Raw genomic sequence first — 17405 nt, forward strand, 5'->3', positions numbered from 1 at the left:
CAGACGGGAGGTGGGGAGAGACAGACGGGGGAGAGAGAGGCAGACGGGAGGTGGGGAGAGACAGACGGGGGAGAGAGAGGCAGACGGGAGGTGGGGAGAGACAGACGGGGGAGAGAGAGGCAGACGGGAGGTGGGGAGAGACAGACGGGGGAGAGAGAGGCAGACGGGAGGTGGGGAGAGACAGACGGGGGAGAGAGAGGCAGACGGGAGGTGGGGAGAGACAGACGGGGGAGAGAGAGGCAGACGGGAGGTGGGGAGAGACAGACGGGGGAGAGAGAGGCAGACGGGAGGTGGGGAGAGACAGACGGGGGAGAGAGAGGCAGACGGGAGGTGGGGAGAGACAGACGGGGGAGAGAGAGGCAGACGGGAGGTGGGGAGAGACAGACGGGGGAGAGAGAGGCAGACGGGAGGTGGGGAGAGACAGACGGGGGAGAGAGAGGCAGACGGGAGGTGGGGAGAGACAGACGGGGGAGAGAGAGGCAGACGGGAGGTGGGGAGAGACAGACGGGGGAGAGAGAGGCAGACGGGAGGTGGGGAGAGACAGACGGGGGAGAGAGAGGCAGACGGGAGGTGGGGAGAGACAGACGGGGGAGAGAGAGGCAGACGGGAGGTGGGGAGAGACAGACGGGGGAGAGAGAGGCAGACGGGAGGTGGGGAGAGACAGACGGGGGAGAGAGAGGCAGACGGGAGGTGGGGAGAGACAGACGGGGGAGAGAGAGGCAGACGGGAGGTGGGGAGAGACAGACGGGGGAGAGAGAGGCAGACGGGAGGTGGGGAGAGACAGACGGGGGAGAGAGAGGCAGACGGGAGGTGGGGAGAGACAGACGGGGGAGAGAGAGGCAGACGGGAGGTGGGGAGAGACAGACGGGGGAGAGAGAGGCAGACGGGAGGTGGGGAGAGACAGACGGGGGAGAGAGAGGCAGACGGGAGGTGGGGAGAGACAGACGGGGGAGAGAGAGGCAGACGGGAGGTGGGGAGAGACAGACGGGGGAGAGAGAGGCAGACGGGAGGTGGGGAGAGACAGACGGGGGAGAGAGAGGCAGACGGGAGGTGGGGAGAGACAGACGGGGGAGAGAGAGGCAGACGGGAGGTGGGGAGAGACAGACGGGGGAGAGAGAGGCAGACGGGAGGTGGGGAGAGACAGACGGGGGAGAGAGAGGCAGACGGGAGGTGGGGAGAGACAGACGGGGGAGAGAGAGGCAGACGGGAGGTGGGGAGAGACAGACGGGGGAGAGAGAGGCAGACGGGAGGTGGGGAGAGACAGACGGGGGAGAGAGAGGCAGACGGGAGGTGGGGAGAGACAGACGGGGGAGAGAGAGGCAGACGGGAGGTGGGGAGAGACAGACGGGGGAGAGAGAGGCAGACGGGAGGTGGGGAGAGACAGACGGGGGAGAGAGAGGCAGACGGGAGGTGGGGAGAGACAGACGGGGGAGAGAGAGGCAGACGGGAGGTGGGGAGAGACAGACGGGGGAGAGAGAGGCAGACGGGAGGTGGGGAGAGACAGACGGGGGAGAGAGAGGCAGACGGGAGGTGGGGAGAGACAGACGGGGGAGAGAGAGGCAGACGGGAGGTGGGGAGAGACAGACGGGGGAGAGAGAGGCAGACGGGAGGTGGGGAGAGACAGACGGGGGAGAGAGAGGCAGACGGGAGGTGGGGAGAGACAGACGGGGGAGAGAGAGGCAGACGGGAGGTGGGGAGAGACAGACGGGGGAGAGAGAGGCAGACGGGAGGTGGGGAGAGACAGACGGGGGAGAGAGAGGCAGACGGGAGGTGGGGAGAGACAGACGGGGGAGAGAGAGGCAGACGGGAGGTGGGGAGAGACAGACGGGGGAGAGAGAGGCAGACGGGAGGTGGGGAGAGACAGACGGGAGGTGGGGAGAGAGACGGACAGATGGGGAGAGAGACGGACGGGAGGTGGGGAGAGAGACGGACAGATGGGGAGAGAGACGGACGGGAGGTGGGGAGAGAGAAGGGAGAGAGACAGATGGGGGAGAGAGACAGACGGGGAGAGAGACAGACGGGAGGTGGGGAGAGACAGATGGGGAGAGAGACAGACGGGGAGAGAGACAGACGGGAGGTGGGGAGAGACAGATGGGGAGAGAGACAGACGGGGAGAGAGACAGACGGGAGGTGGGGAGAGACAGATGGGGAGAGAGACAGACGGGGAGAGAGACAGACGGGAGGTGGGGAGAGACAGATGGGGAGAGAGACAGACGGGGAGAGAGACAGACGGGAGGTGGGGAGAGACAGATGGGGAGAGAGACAGACGGGGAGAGAGACAGACGGGAGGTGGGGAGAGACAGATGGGGAGAGAGACAGACGGGGAGAGAGACAGACGGGAGGTGGGGAGAGACAGATGGGGAGAGAGACAGACGGGGAGAGAGACAGACGGGAGGTGGGGAGAGAGACAGATGGGGAGAGAGACGGACGGGAGGTGGGGAGAGAGAGACAGACTGGAGGTGGGGAGAGAGACAGACAGATGGGGAGAGAGACGGACGGGAGGTGGGGAGAGAGAGACAGACTGGAGGTGGGGAGAGAGACAGACAGATGGGGAGAGAGACGGACGGGAGGTGGGGAGAGAGAAGGGAGAGAGACAGATGGGGGAGAGAGAGACAGACGGGAGGTGGGGAGAGACAGATGGGGGAGAGAGAGACAGACGGGAGGTGGGGAGAGACAGATGGGGAGAGAGAGACAGACGGGAGGTGGGGAGAGACAGATGGGGGAGAGAGAGACAGACGGGAGGTGGGGAGAGAGAGACAGAGGGGAGGGAGGGGGAGGGAGAGAGACACAGACTGGAGGTGGGGAGAGAGACAGACAGATGGGGAGAGAGACGGATGGGAGGTGGGGAGAGAGAAGAGAGAGAGACAGATGGGGGAGAGAGAGACAGACGGGAGGTGGGGAGAGACAGATGGGGGAGAGAGAGACAGACGGGAGGTGGGGAGGGGGAGACAGACAGGAGGGGGGGAGAGACAGACGGGAGGTGGGGAGAGAGACAGACGGGAGGTGGGGAGAGACAAATGGGGGAGAGAGAGACGGGAGGTGGGGAGAGAGACAGACGGGAGGTGGGGAGAGACAAATGGGGGAGAGACAGACGGGAGGTGGGGAGAGACAGACGGGGAGAGGGAGACGGGAGGTGGGGAGAGACAGACGGGGAGAGGGAGACGGGAGGTGGGGAGAGACAGACGGGGAGAGGGAAACGGGAGGTGGGGAGAGACAGATGGGGGAGAGAGAGACAGATGGGGAGAGAGAGACAGACGGGAGGGGGGGAGAGACAGACGGGAGGTGGGGAGAGAGACAGACGGGAGGTGGGGAGAGAGACAGACGGGAGGTGGGGAGAGAGACAGACGGGAGGTGGGGAGAGAGACAGACGGGAGGTGGGGAGAGACAAATGGGGGAGACAGACAGACGGGAGGTGGGGAGAGACAGACGGGAGGTGGGGAGAGACAAATGGGGAGAGGGAGACGGGAGGTGGGGAGAGACAGATGGGAGGTGGGGAGAGACAGATGGGGGAGAGAGAGACAGACGGGAGGTGGGGAGAGAGAGACAGACGGGAGGTGGGGAGAGACAGATGGGGAGAGAGAGACAGACGGGAGGTGGGGAGAGAGACAGACGGGAGGTGGGGAGAGACGGAGGTGGGGGGAGAGACGGAGGTGGGGGGAGACAGACGGGGAGAGACGGAGGTGGGGAGAGACAGACGGGGGAGGGAGAGACAGACGGGGGAGGGAGAGACAGACGGGGGAGGGAGAGACAGACGGGGAGAGAGAGACAGGCGGGGAGAGACAGGCGGGGGGAGACAGACGGGGGAGGGAGAGACAGACGGGGGAGGGAGAGACAGGCGGGGAGAGACAGACAGGGGGAGAGAGAGACAGACGGGAGGTGGGGCGAGCCAGACGGGGGGAGAGAGAGACAGACGGGAGGTGGGGAGAGCCAGACGGGGGGGGAGAGAGAGAGACAGACGGGAGGTGGGGGGAGACAGACGGGAGGTGGGGGGAGACAGACGGGAGGTGGGGGGAGACAGACGGGGAGAGACGGGAGGTGGGGAGAGACAGACGGGAGGTGGGGAGAGACAGATGGGGAGAGAGAGACAGACGGGAGGTGGGGAGAGAGAGACAGACGGGAGGTGGGGAGAGACAGATGGGGAGAGAGAGACAGACGGGAGGTGGGGAGAGAGAGACAGACGGGAGGTGGGGAGAGACAGATGGGGAGAGAGAGACAGACGGGAGGTGGGGAGGGAGAGACAGACGGGAGGGGGGGAGAGACAGACGGGAGGTGGGGAGAGACAGACGGGGAGAGACGGAGGTGGGGGGAGACAGACGGGGAGAGACGGAGGTGGGGGGAGACAGACGGGGAGAGACGGAGGTGGGGGGAGACAGACGGGGAGAGACGGAGGTGGGGGGAGACAGACGGGGAGAGACGGAGGTGGGGGGAGACAGACGGGGAGAGACGGAGGTGGGGGGAGACAGACGGGGAGAGACGGAGGTGGGGGGAGACAGACGGGGAGAGACAGACGGGGAGAGAGAGACAGGCGGGGGGAGACAGACGGGGGAGAGAGAGACAGGCGGGGAGAGACAGACAGGGGGAGAGAGAGACAGACGGGAGGTGGGGCGAGCCAGACGGGGGGAGAGCCAGACGGGGGGGGGAGAGAGAGAGAGACAGACGGGAGGTGGGGGGAGACAGACGGGGAGAGACGGGAGGTGGGGGGAGACAGACGGGAGGTGGGGGGAGACAGACGGGGAGAGACGGGGAGGTGGGGGGAGACAGACGGGGAGAGACGGGGAGGTGGGGGGAGACAGACGGGGAGAGACGGGAGGTGGGGGGAGACAGACGGGGAGAGACGGGAGGTGGGGGGGAGAGACGGGAGGTGGGGGGGGAGAGACGGGGAGAGACGGGAGGTGGGGGGGGAGAGACGGGGAGAGACGGGAGGTGGGGGGGGACAGACGGGGAGAGACGGGAGGTGGGGGGGGACAGACGGGGAGAGACGGGAGGTGGGGGGGACAGACGGGGAGAGACGGGAGGTGGGGGGGGACAGACGGGGAGAGACGGGAGGTGGGGGGGACAGACGGGGAGAGACGGGAGGTGGGGGGGGACAGACGGGGAGAGACGGGAGGTGGGGGGGACAGACGTGGAGAGACGGGAGGTGGGGGGGACAGACGGGGGGGACAGACGGGGAGAGACGGGAGGTGGGGGGGACAGACGGGGAGAGACGGGAGGTGGGGGGGACAGACGGGGAGAGACGGGAGGTGGGGGGGGACAGACGGGGAGAGACGGAAGGTGGGGGGGGACAGACGGGGAGAGACGGAAGGTGGGGGGGGACAGACGGGGAGAGACGGAAGGTGGGGGGGACAGACGGGGAGAGACGGGAGGTGGGGGGGACAGACGGGGAGAGACGGGGGTGGGGGGAGACAGACGGGGAGAGACGGGGGTGGGGGGAGACAGACGGGGAGAGACGGGGGTGGGGGGAGACAGACGGGGAGAGACGGGGGTGGGGGGAGACAGACGGGGAGAGACGGGGGTGGGGGGAGGCAGACGGGGAGAGACGGGGGTGGGGGGAGACAGACGGGGAGAGACGGGGGTGGGGGGAGACAGACGGGGAGAGACGGGGGTGGGGGGAGACAGACGGGGGAGGGGGAGACAGACGGGGAGAGACAGAGAGACGGGGAGAGAGACAGACGGGGGGAGACACAGATGGGGGAGGGACGGACGGGGGGAGACAGACGGGGAGAGACGGGGGAGACAGACGGGGAGAGACGGGGGTGGGGGGAGACAGACGGGGAGAGACAGACGGGGGAGGGAGAGACAGATGGGGGAGACACAGATGGGGGAGACACAGATGGGGGAGGGACAGACAGACGGAGACGGACGGGGGGAGACAGACGGGGGGAGACAGACGGGAGGTGGGGAGAGCCAGACGGGGGGCGAGAGAGAGAGACAGACGGGGGAGAGAGACAGACAGACGGGAGGTGGGGAGAGCCAGACGGGGGGAGAGGGAGAGACAGACGGGGGAGGGGGAGACAGGCGGGGGGAGACAGACGGGGGAGAGAGAGAGAGAGACAGACGGGAGGTGGGGAGAGCCAGACGGGGGGAGAGAGAGAGAGACAGACGGGAGGTGGGGAGAGCCAGACGGGGGGAGAGCCAGACGGGGGGAGAGAGAGAGAGAGACAGACGGGAGGTGGGGAGAGCCAGACGGGGGGAGGGGGAGAGCCAGACGGGGGGAGGGGGAGAGCCAGACGGGGGGAGGGGGAGAGAGAGACGGGGGGAGGGGGAGAGAGAGAGACAGACGGGAGGTGGGGAGATCCAGACGGGGGGAGAGAGAGAGAGACAGACGGGAGGTGGGGAGAGCCAGACGGGGGGAGAGAGAGAGAGAGACAGACGGGAGGTGGGGAGATCCAGACGGGGGGGGAGAGAGAGAGACAGACAGACAGACGGGAGGTGGGGAGATCCAGACGGGGGGGGAGAGAGAGAGACAGACAGACAGACGGGAGGTGGGGAGATCCAGACGGGGGGGGAGAGAGAGAGACAGACGGGAGGTGGGGAGAGCCAGACGGGGGGAGAGAGAGAGACAGACGGGAGGTGGGGAGAGCCAGACGGGGGGAGAGAGAGAGAGAGACAGACGGGAGGTGGGGAGAGCCAGACGGGGGGAGAGAGAGAGAGAGACAGACGGGAGGTGGGGAGAGCCAGACGGGGGGAGAGAGAGAGAGAGACAGACGGGAGGTGGGGAGAGCCAGACGGGGAGAGAGAGAGAGAGAGAGAGAGAGAGAGACAGACGGGAGGTGGGGAGAGACAGACGGGGGGAGAGAGAGAGAGAGAGACAGACGGGAGGTGGGGAGAGCCAGACGGGGGGAGAGAGAGAGAGAGAGACAGACGGGAGGTGGGGAGAGCCAGACGGGGGGAGAGAGAGAGAGAGACAGACGGGAGGTGGGGAGAGCCAGACGGGGAGAGAGAGAGAGAGAGAGAGACAGACGGGAGGTGGGGAGAGCCAGACGGGGAGAGAGAGAGAGAGAGAGAGACAGACGGGAGGTGGGGAGAGCCAGACGGGGAGAGAGAGAGAGAGAGAGAGAGACAGACGGGAGGTGGGGAGAGCCAGACGGGGGGAGAGAGAGAGAGAGAGAGAGACAGACGGGAGGTGGGGAGAGCCAGACGGGGGGAGAGAGAGAGAGAGACAGACGGGAGGTGGGGAGAGCCAGACGGGGGGAGAGAGAGAGAGAGACAGACGGGAGGTGGGGAGAGCCAGACGGGGAGAGAGAGAGAGAGAGAGAGAGAGAGAGAGACAGACGGGAGGTGGGGAGAGACAGACGGGGAGAGAGAGAGAGAGAGAGAGACAGACGGGAGGTGGGGAGAGCCAGACGGGGGGAGAGAGAGAGAGAGAGACAGACGGGAGGTGGGGAGAGCCAGACGGGGGGAGAGAGAGAGAGAGACAGACGGGAGGTGGGGAGAGCCAGACGGGGAGAGAGAGAGAGAGAGAGAGAGAGAGACAGACGGGAGGTGGGGAGAGCCAGACGGGGAGAGAGAGAGAGAGAGAGAGACAGACGGGAGGTGGGGAGAGCCAGACGGGGAGAGAGAGAGAGAGAGAGAGAGACAGACGGGAGGTGGGGAGAGCCAGACGGGGGGAGAGAGAGAGAGAGAGAGAGACAGACGGGAGGTGGGGAGAGCCAGACGGGGGGAGAGAGAGAGAGAGACAGACGGGAGGTGGGGAGAGCCAGACGGGGGGAGAGAGAGAGAGAGACAGACGGGAGGTGGGGAGAGCCAGACGGGGGGGGAGAGAGAGAGAGACAGACGGGAGGTGGGGAGAGCCAGACGGGGGGAGAGAGAGAGAGAGAGAGAGACAGACGGGAGGTGGGGAGAGCCAGACGGGGGGAGAGAGAGAGAGAGACAGACGGGAGGTGGGGAGAGCCAGACGGGGGGAGAGAGAGAGAGACAGACGGGAGGTGGGGAGAGCCAGACGGGGGGAGAGAGAGAGAGACAGACGGGAGGTGGGGAGAGCCAGACGGGGGGAGAGAGAGAGACAGACGGGAGGTGGGGAGAGCCAGACGGGGGGAGAGCCAGACGGGGGGAGAGAGAGAGAGAGACAGACGGGAGGTGGGGAGAGCCAGACGGGGGGAGAGAGAGAGAGAGACAGACGGGAGGTGGGGAGAGCCAGACGGGGGGAGAGAGAGAGAGAGACAGACGGGAGGTGGGGAGAGCCAGACGGGGGGAGAGAGAGAGAGACAGACGGGAGGTGGGGAGAGCCAGACGGGGGGAGAGAGCCAGACGGGGGGAGAGAGAGAGAGACAGACGGGAGGTGGGGAGAGCCAGACGGGGGGAGAGAGAGAGAGACAGACGGGAGGTGGGGAGAGCCAGACGGGGGGAGAGAGAGAGAGACAGACGGGAGGTGGGGAGAGCCAGACGGGGGGAGAGAGAGAGAGACAGACGGGAGGTGGGGAGAGCCAGACGGGGGGAGAGAGAGAGAGACAGACGGGAGGTGGGGAGAGCCAGACGGGGGGAGAGAGAGAGAGACAGACGGGAGGTGGGGAGAGCCAGACGGGGGGAGAGAGAGAGAGACAGACGGGAGGTGGGGAGAGCCAGACGGGGGGAGAGAGAGAGACAGACGGGAGGTGGGGAGAGCCAGACGGGGGGAGAGCCAGACGGGGGGGGAGAGAGAGAGAGAGACAGACGGGAGGTGGGGAGAGCCAGACGGGGGGAGAGAGAGAGAGAGAGACAGACGGGAGGTGGGGAGAGCCAGACGGGGGGAGAGAGAGAGAGAGACAGACGGGAGGTGGGGAGAGCCAGACGGGGGGAGAGAGAGAGAGACAGACGGGAGGTGGGGAGAGCCAGACGGGGGGAGAGAGAGACAGACGGGAGGTGGGGAGAGCCAGACGGGGGGAGAGCCAGACGGGGAGAGAGAGAGAGAGAGACAGACGGGAGGTGGGGAGAGCGAGAGAGACAGACGGGAGGTGGGGAGAGCCAGACGGGGGGAGAGAGAGAGACAGACGGGAGGTGGGGAGAGCCAGACGGGGGGAGAGAGAGAGAGAGACAGACGGGAGGTGGGGAGAGCCAGACGGGGGGGAGAGAGAGAGACAGACGGGAGGTGGGGAGAGCCAGACGGGGGGATAGAGAGAGAGACAGACGGGAGGTGGGGAGAGACAGACGGGGGGAGAGAGAGAGAGACAGACGGGAGGTGGGGAGAGCCAGACGGGGGGAGAGCCAGACGGGGGGAGAGAGAGAGACAGACGGGAGGTGGGGAGAGAGATGGGGGGAGAGAGACAGACGGGAGGTGGGGAGAGCCAGATGGGGGGAGAGAGAGAGAGACAGATGGGAGGTGGGGAGAGCCAGATGGGGGGAGAGAGAGAGACAGACGGGAGGTGGGGAGAGCCAGACGGGGGGAGAGCCAGACGGGGGGAGAGAGAGAGAGAGCCAGACGGGTGGTGGGGAGAGCCAGACGGGGGGAGAGAGAGAGAGAGAGCCAGACAGGTGGTGGGGAGAGCCAGACGGGGGGAGAGAGAGAGAGCCAGACGGGTGGTGGGGAGAGCCAGACGGGGGGAGAGAGAGAGAGAGCCAGACGGGTGGTGGGGAGAGCCAGACGGGGGGAGAGAGAGAGAGAGCCAGACGGGTGGTGGGGAGAGCCAGACGGGGGGAGAGAGAGAGAGAGAGAGCCAGACGGGTGGTGGGGAGAGCCAGACGGGGGGAGAGAGAGAGAGAGAGCCAGACGGGTGGTGGGGAGAGCCAGACGGGGGGAGAGAGAGAGAGAGAGACAGACGGGAGGTGGGGAGAGCCAGACGGGGGGAGAGAGAGAGAGAGACAGACGGGAGGTGGGGAGAGCCAGACGGGGGGGAGAGAGAGAGAGAGAGACAGACGGGAGGTGGGGAGAGCCAGACGGGAGGTGGGGAGAGCCAGACGGGGGGAGAGAGAGAGAGAGACAGACGGGAGGTGGGGAGAGACAGACGGGGGGAGAGAGAGAGACAGATGGGAGGTGGGGAGAGCCAGACGGGAGGTGGGGAGAGCCAGACGGGGGGATAGAGAGAGAGACAGACGGGAGGTGGGGAGAGACAGACGGGGGGAGAGAGAGAGAGACAGACGGGAGGTGGGGAGAGCCAGACGGGGGGAGAGCCAGACGGGGGGAGAGAGAGAGACAGACGGGAGGTGGGGAGAGAGACGGGGGGAGAGAGACAGACGGGAGGTGGGGAGAGCCAGACGGGGGGAGAGAGAGAGACAGACGGGAGGTGGGGAGAGAGACGGGGGGAGAGAGACAGACGGGAGGTGGGGAGAGCCAGACGGGGGGAGAGAGAGAGACAGACGGGAGGTGCGGAGAGCCAGACGGGGGGAGAGAGAGAGACAGACGGGAGGTGGGGAGAGCCAGACGGGAGGTGGGGAGAGCCCGATGGGGGGAGAGAGAGACAGACGGGAGGTGGGGAGACGGGGGGAGAGAGAGACAGACGGGAGGTGGGGAGAGACAGACGGGAGGTGGGGAGAGCCCGACGGGGGGAGAGAGAGACAGACGGGAGATGGGGAGAGAGACGGGGGAGAGAGACAGACGGGAGGTGGGGAGAGACAGGTGGGGGAGAGAGACAGACGGGAGGTGGGGGGAGACAGACGGGGAGAGACGGAGGTGGGGGGAGACAGACGGGGGAGGGAGAGACAGACGGGAGGTGGGGAGAGACAGATGGGGGGAGAGAGACAGACAGGAGGTGGGGAGAGACAGACGGGGGAGAGACAGACGGGGGAGAGAGAGACAGATGGGAGGGGGAGAGACGGGAGGGGGGAGAGACAGACGGGGGGAGAGAGAGACAGACGGGAGGGGGGAGAGACAGACGGGGAGAAGAGACAGATAGGAGGTGGGGAGAGACAGATGGGGAGAAGAGACAGACGGGAGGTGGGGAGAGACAGACGGGAGGTGGGGAGAGACAGACGGGGGAGAGAGACAGACGGGAGGTGGGGGGAGACAGACGGGGGAGGGAGACAGACGGGGGAGGGAGAGACAGACGGGGGAGGGAGACAGACGGAGGGGGGAGTCGGGGGAGAGACGGGGGAGAGGGGGAGAGATGGGAGGGAGAGATGGGGAGACGGGAGGGAGAGATGGGAGGGAGACAGGAGGGGGGAGAGAGGAGTGAAGGGGAGAGACGGGAGGGGGGGGAGAGACGGGAGGGGGGGGAGAGATGGGAGGGGGGGAGAGAGGCAGGAAGGAGGGGGAGATAGGAGTGAGGGAGGGAGATGGGAGAGAGGCAGGAGGGGGGGAGAGATGGGAGGGAAAGAGGAGTGAGGGAGAGAGGAGGGAGGGAGGTACGGATGGAGAGAGAGGGACAGGAGGGGGGAGAGAGAGAGAGACAGATGGGGAGGGAGCGAGCGTGAGAGAGAGAGGGAGAAAGACAGACAGACACTGGGGAGGGAGGGGGAGACACAGACAGAGAGAGGTGAGGGAAATATGAACCAGTGTGTGCATCATGGAGAATGAAGACATTCGGTTTAAACACTGGTTGGTTTGTTGATTTTGTGACACATTTTGTCTTGTTGGTGGACGTCCTCAGGGTCGAGGGGGCGGGAGGTCACAGAGCACTTCTTTAATCACATGGGGGGTGGGAGAGAGAGAGAGAGAGAGAGAGAGATCTCCCTCACTTTATTTTTCTTATTATTTTTCCTTCCCCATCTGGAGTTGTTGCATGCAGTGTGTGTGTGTGTGTGTGTGTTCTCCAAAACCACATTGGAGTCCAAAGACATGCAGTTAGGTTGACGTGGGGCGGCCTTGGGCTGAGGTGCCCTTGAGCGAGGTACCGAACCCCTGACTGCTCCCCGGGCGCTCTGGTGTGGCTGCCCACTGCTCTGTGTGTGTGTTTTCACTGCTTCAGATGGGTTAAATGCAGAGGATGAATTTCACTGTGCTTGAAGTGCGCATGTGACAAAGGTTTCTTCTTCTTCTACTTAAATCTCCTAAGAACCAACACACACACACAGGCCAGAAACCATGACTGTTTCTAGGAATCTAGAAACTCTGTGGGGTGTTTTTTTTTTTTTTTTTTTTTTAAATTGATTTTTCAAATGGGCGGCACGGTGGTGTAGTGGTTAGCGCTGTCGCCTCACAGCAAGAAGGTCCGGGTTCGAGCCCCGTGGCCGGCGAGGGCCTTTCTGTGTGGAGTTTGCATGTTCTCCCCGTGTCCGCGTGGGTTTCCTCCGGGTGCTCCGGTTTCCCCCACAGTCCAAAGACATGCAGGTTAGGTTAACTGGTGACTCTAAATTGAGCGTAGGTGTGAATGTGAGTGTGAATGGTTGTCTGTGTCTATGTGTCGGCCCTGTGATGACCTGGCGACTTGTCCAGGGTGTACCCCGCCTTTCGCCCGTAGTCAGCTGGGATAGGCTCCAGCTTGCCTGCGACCCTGTAGAACAGGATAAAGCGGCTAGAGATAATGAGATGAGATGAGATTTTTCAAATCTGGAGAATCTCGAAGCTTTATTATTTTCTTAAAGTAGATGCTTTTTTTTAATTGAAAACTAGAAGTGCTTAAAAAAATCTAGAACTTTTTTTTGTGCAATCTGGAAGAAGAATCCAGCCATCAAGAAGAATCTAGAAGCTTGCTTTATTTTTTTATTTAAGTTGGAATCATCTAGATCTGCCTGGATTCTGGAAAATTTGCTCAGGATTCTTGAAGCTCTGCTCGGAATCAAAATGCTTTTTGAAATGTTTTTGCTTTTTGAACTGTTCCTGAAAATCTGAACTCGTCCCTCAGAATCTGATTCTCCACTCAGAATTGACACACCTGTGATCTAAATCCCTGGAATTTTAACATCCCACCTGGTTATTTCGTTATATAATCTCTGACTCTGTGTCTGTTGACGGAATGTTGATGCCAGCAGAGCGGAACCCACTGGAGGAACCCCGCCCACTCAGTGGAGTCTGAGTGCTGACAGACGGCGTGCTGCATCTCAGGGCCCAGACATTACAACAGGAGAAGCTGGTGTGTGTGTGTAATCCTGAGATAACAGCTCACAATCTGCTTTCTATTCCAATTGCTTCCCTAATCCACATGCTGGGAATTTAAACACACACACCCTGGCCACTTTATTAGGATCACCCACTTGCTGTTTTCTGCAGTTCTCTAATCAGCCAATCCCTTGACAGCAGCACGATGCATCAAATCCCGTAGATACAAATCGAGAGCTTCAGTTAATGTTCACAATGTTCAAACATCAGAATGGGGAAAAATTTGGATCTCACAGTGAAGTGTGACTTTCTTTCACTGTGGCGTGGGTGTTGGTTTGAACCAAATGGACTGCTGGTTTGAGTATTTCAGAAACTGCTGATCTCTTTCCTGGGGTTTTCATACACAACAGTCTCAAGAGTTTCTCACCATTCTGTGTAAAAACAAAAAAAACATCAAACGAGTGAGCGACAGTTCTGTGGATGGAAACGAATGCCTTGTTGATGAGAGGTCAGAGGAAAATGGACAGATTTGAGGTGGTTCGAGCTTTTTGTCCAGGAAGGATATAGTAACTCATATCATGCTTTCATTTAAACCAGGGAACGGGGCGCTGCGCCCTCTTACTCTCGGCATGTGCCCCCTTACCGAAATGTCGATTGAACCCCAAGTCACACTTCGGCCATGCACTTGTATGCTACTGCACAACATGCAATCTTTCTCAAAACAATCTTTTCTCTGTGCAAACATCCCAGTAACACCACGCGACAATGTGTCTGATCATCAAATGCGTTATAATTACTCCAAAAATATTCCAATCATCGTAGATACACCGTCAGACAGTGCAAAAACGATCCGAATTGGTGTTTTCCAGACTGAGGTGCCATGTTTAGTTGTCACAGCTGCTCTCGCAAGATTTGACATGGGTTACATACAAGGTCAGCTGACTTGTCGAGCGAGATTTCTTGAGACTGAATGACCTTTCACCCACCGGCACGGGAGCTTTTGACAGAAGTTCACGAGTTGTTGACACTTGGGCATTTAAAGATGTCATCCAGAGGCACGAAACGAAAGAAAGCCAAAGACTGTCCGGGGCAGAAGATGACTTTTTTTTTTTTTTCTGTCACAAAGCGGATAAAGATGTTTCCAGTGGTGAGATCGCGACAATCGAGGGATCGGTCTGTGCCGCTGGTTCCGGGGCCTCATTGAAGGACGCGCCAACCGAGTGCTGTGACAGCGGCGTCGCGGAATCCATGACGAACTAAGACCAGATGTCTTGCTCTGATGAAGGCACCGAGTGTTCAGTGGAAAAGCAAAATGAAAGACCGCCCGGCCATGGTGAGCTCCCTCATACTAAACTTTTCTTGAAAACCCCCTGCATATAATCACTTTATAACCGTGGTGAGCAGAAAAGCATCTCGGCATGCAACAGAAGAACACATTGGGTTCCACTCCTGCAGCCAAGAACAGGGATCTTATTAAAGTGGCCGCTGGGTGTATATTCTCCAGAGGGCACAGCTGATCCAGGCCAGACAAAAAGCATTGATCTGGAGTCGCCTTTTAAAACTGGGTGTATAATGGGTCATTAAAGTGTGCGAGAGTGAGATACATCATGATTTTAAATAGTGTTGAAACCCGGAACACGGCTCAAACCATCCGGTCATTCAGGCCGAAGATTTAAAACACGTCAGCTGTGATGCAAACTTGTGCTTGGGGTGACTTTAATAAATGTACTCTATGACTTGGATGCAGCCTCCAACATCTTGGTGACTTCTACTGTGTCATCTGGTTTATTTTTGTCCGTTAATGTTGCCCCAGTTCAGCACTGCATTGCTTTACCTCCACTCCGTTTTCCAATCTACACCCATGGACACGAAGCCCCACCTCCTGGAATCGACAGTGCAATTCATCCGTAGCTAGCTGTCTGTATTCTGTGGATTAGCTGTGAACATGCGAACAGGTCAAACAACTTGGCGGTTTCTTGTCATGCTCTAATCCAAAAATGAAAGTTTATCACATTTATCGATCACATGACCTGCTCCTAAATTTACTCAACACGTGCAACTTTTCCGCATCTGTTGTTCAGCCACACTGTTGTTCATGCTGCATCACAGGGCAATGGAGAACACGTACACAGGAAAGCGTGATCCACCTTCTTATGCATACATGAGCTCAGATATCCACAATCAGCCAGTGTTGCTGTGATTGGTGAGAGTGAGTGTGTGTATGCTCCTCCCACCCAGAGAGTATGGTCAGTTTAGCTCTCTTGGCTCTCACCGATGAACGTCTGTAGAAACTTGACGAATGGGAGGGATCCCAACACAGCTAAGAAGCACGCACTTGTGACCTTTTTTTAAATTAATTTTTTAGACCCAAGTTTCATATTCCCTGGAAATTTCCATGATATTTATGACACTAAGAACAATAAAAATATTCATAAGTGCACTTTTAATACTAAAACTGTGCTGTTGCGTGGAGATGATGTTCTGTCTCTACAGCATCCTATTAAATACTCACAAAGGCTCATTGTGTGTGTGTGTGTTTGTTTGTCTGTTCCCCTCGGGTGCTTTTAAGGCTTGGTTTGTTGAAACATTAACGAGCTCAAATCTCTTCAGCTGGGAATTCCACTATTCCCAATGGAATCCTGCCACTCCTGATGGACTCAGTATGGGATTGTGGGGAGGCAGTGGGGGAGGGGAGGAAATCAATTTTAAGAATCTTGTGGGTGTGAGATTTATTTATTTTTCCCAAAATATGTACGTGTGTCTTTAGCCAGAAGACGTTCCCTCATTCTTTACTTCATAACCTGAAAGTTTTTAAGTAGAGTTTATTAGAAAGCCTCACCCACTTTTGTTTGTTCATTTCACACTTTCTCTCTTCGTATTAACCACGCCCATTTTCTTTCTAGCTATGAGCCCCTCCCCTTCTCTGTATTATTAACTTGGTAGTTTTTCTTTTTATTAACCTTCCTCTCCCTGCCCCATTAACTCCATCCCTCCATCTCTAGATACTACCTAACCCCGCCCTCTTCCCCTCTTATTCACCCCACCCACTTTACTTCACTCATTTCCCTTTGTTCATTTTTCCTCTGTTGTTAAACGCTCCCCTTTTCCTCATATTATTACCCTACTTTCCCTCCACTTTTTGGCCCCTCCCCTTTCAGATTACACAACTTATCCCACCCATTTCTCTATTACCTCACTTCTTTTTCTGCCTGATTAACCCCACCTCTCTCTCTCTCTCTCTCTCTCTCTCTCTCTCCCTCTTACCTGATCATCCCACCTGCTCATCACCACCTATTACAGTATTACCCATCTCTGCCCCATCTCATTTTATGAACCCTTCTCCCTCCATCTCTACCTCTTCCCTCACTACACCCAATTTTCATTGTGTACTATTAACCCCACCCCTTGTATCTAGTTATGTAACCTTATCCCATTTTCATTGTTTATTAACCCCACTCCCTCTATCATTACCTCTTAACTGACCACACCCTCTTTTCATTGTTTTCTATTAACTCCACCTTGTCCATATCTACCCAACCCTGCCACATTTTCATGATCAGCTCCATCTCTCGGTCCTATTTTTGTTTTTTAATCTCTATTAGCCCTGCCCCTCATATCTGTAGCTGGGTTAGCGCTAGGAATTTTAAAGCATTAGCCACTTTGGCTAATTTGATCAGAATGTTATTAGCCAAATTGGACAAGAGTTAGTCAACTCTTTTTTTTTTTTTTTTGGTAATTATTTCCATGTATTCGTTAAACTTATATTTGAGATGTACAAGGACATAATATGAGCTAACAATGTGGCCTCGTAACCCAAGGAAATGAATTCACACAAATTAATCTTTTACAAAGTACACATAATCTGTTTTCATCTGTTATGTGCACACAGTACAGTACTATTGTATTGATATTACAAATCATTTAATAAAATCATCTACTTGTACTTGCTTTTATGCCGACACTTTTTCCCCTCATTTCTTACTTTGTTGTTCCATATTGTAGATGATATGCAAATATGACCCTTTTGACCCTTTAACATTTATACTGTACAGTGCATGTGCTACTATAGCTCGTTTCAATTCATGATCTGAATATCAGAAAAAAAATTGTCCATTCAAGCATTAGTAATGTTTAAAAAAACTTTATGCTGCAATAGTGCACTGTAGATAACTGTATTGTTATCAGCCAGGTCTTATGAGTCCATTCCAGCCCATGGTTTGATCATTCCACTATGTATTTGGCTTCTTCAACTAGATAAGGCACTTCACATTCAAACATAGCTTGTCTGCCAGGTTCCAGGAAATAATTAGTAGCATTTCTTCACACTGTGACAAAACATCCAATTTTCAGGTCCACCAGTAAATATCAATATCAACACAACTACAGTATTTACTTATCTTTTTTTTTTTTTTTTAATTCTAACCTCATGATGAATGTCAAAGCACATTAATATAAAATAGACAAAAACAAATGAATTCGCAATGTTTAGTGTAGCAAGTGACAGTATTGACTAGGTTTT

This window comes from Neoarius graeffei, chromosome 28, assembly GCF_027579695.1.
Source record: "Neoarius graeffei isolate fNeoGra1 chromosome 28, fNeoGra1.pri, whole genome shotgun sequence".
Classification (NCBI taxonomy): Eukaryota; Metazoa; Chordata; class Actinopteri; order Siluriformes; family Ariidae; genus Neoarius; species Neoarius graeffei.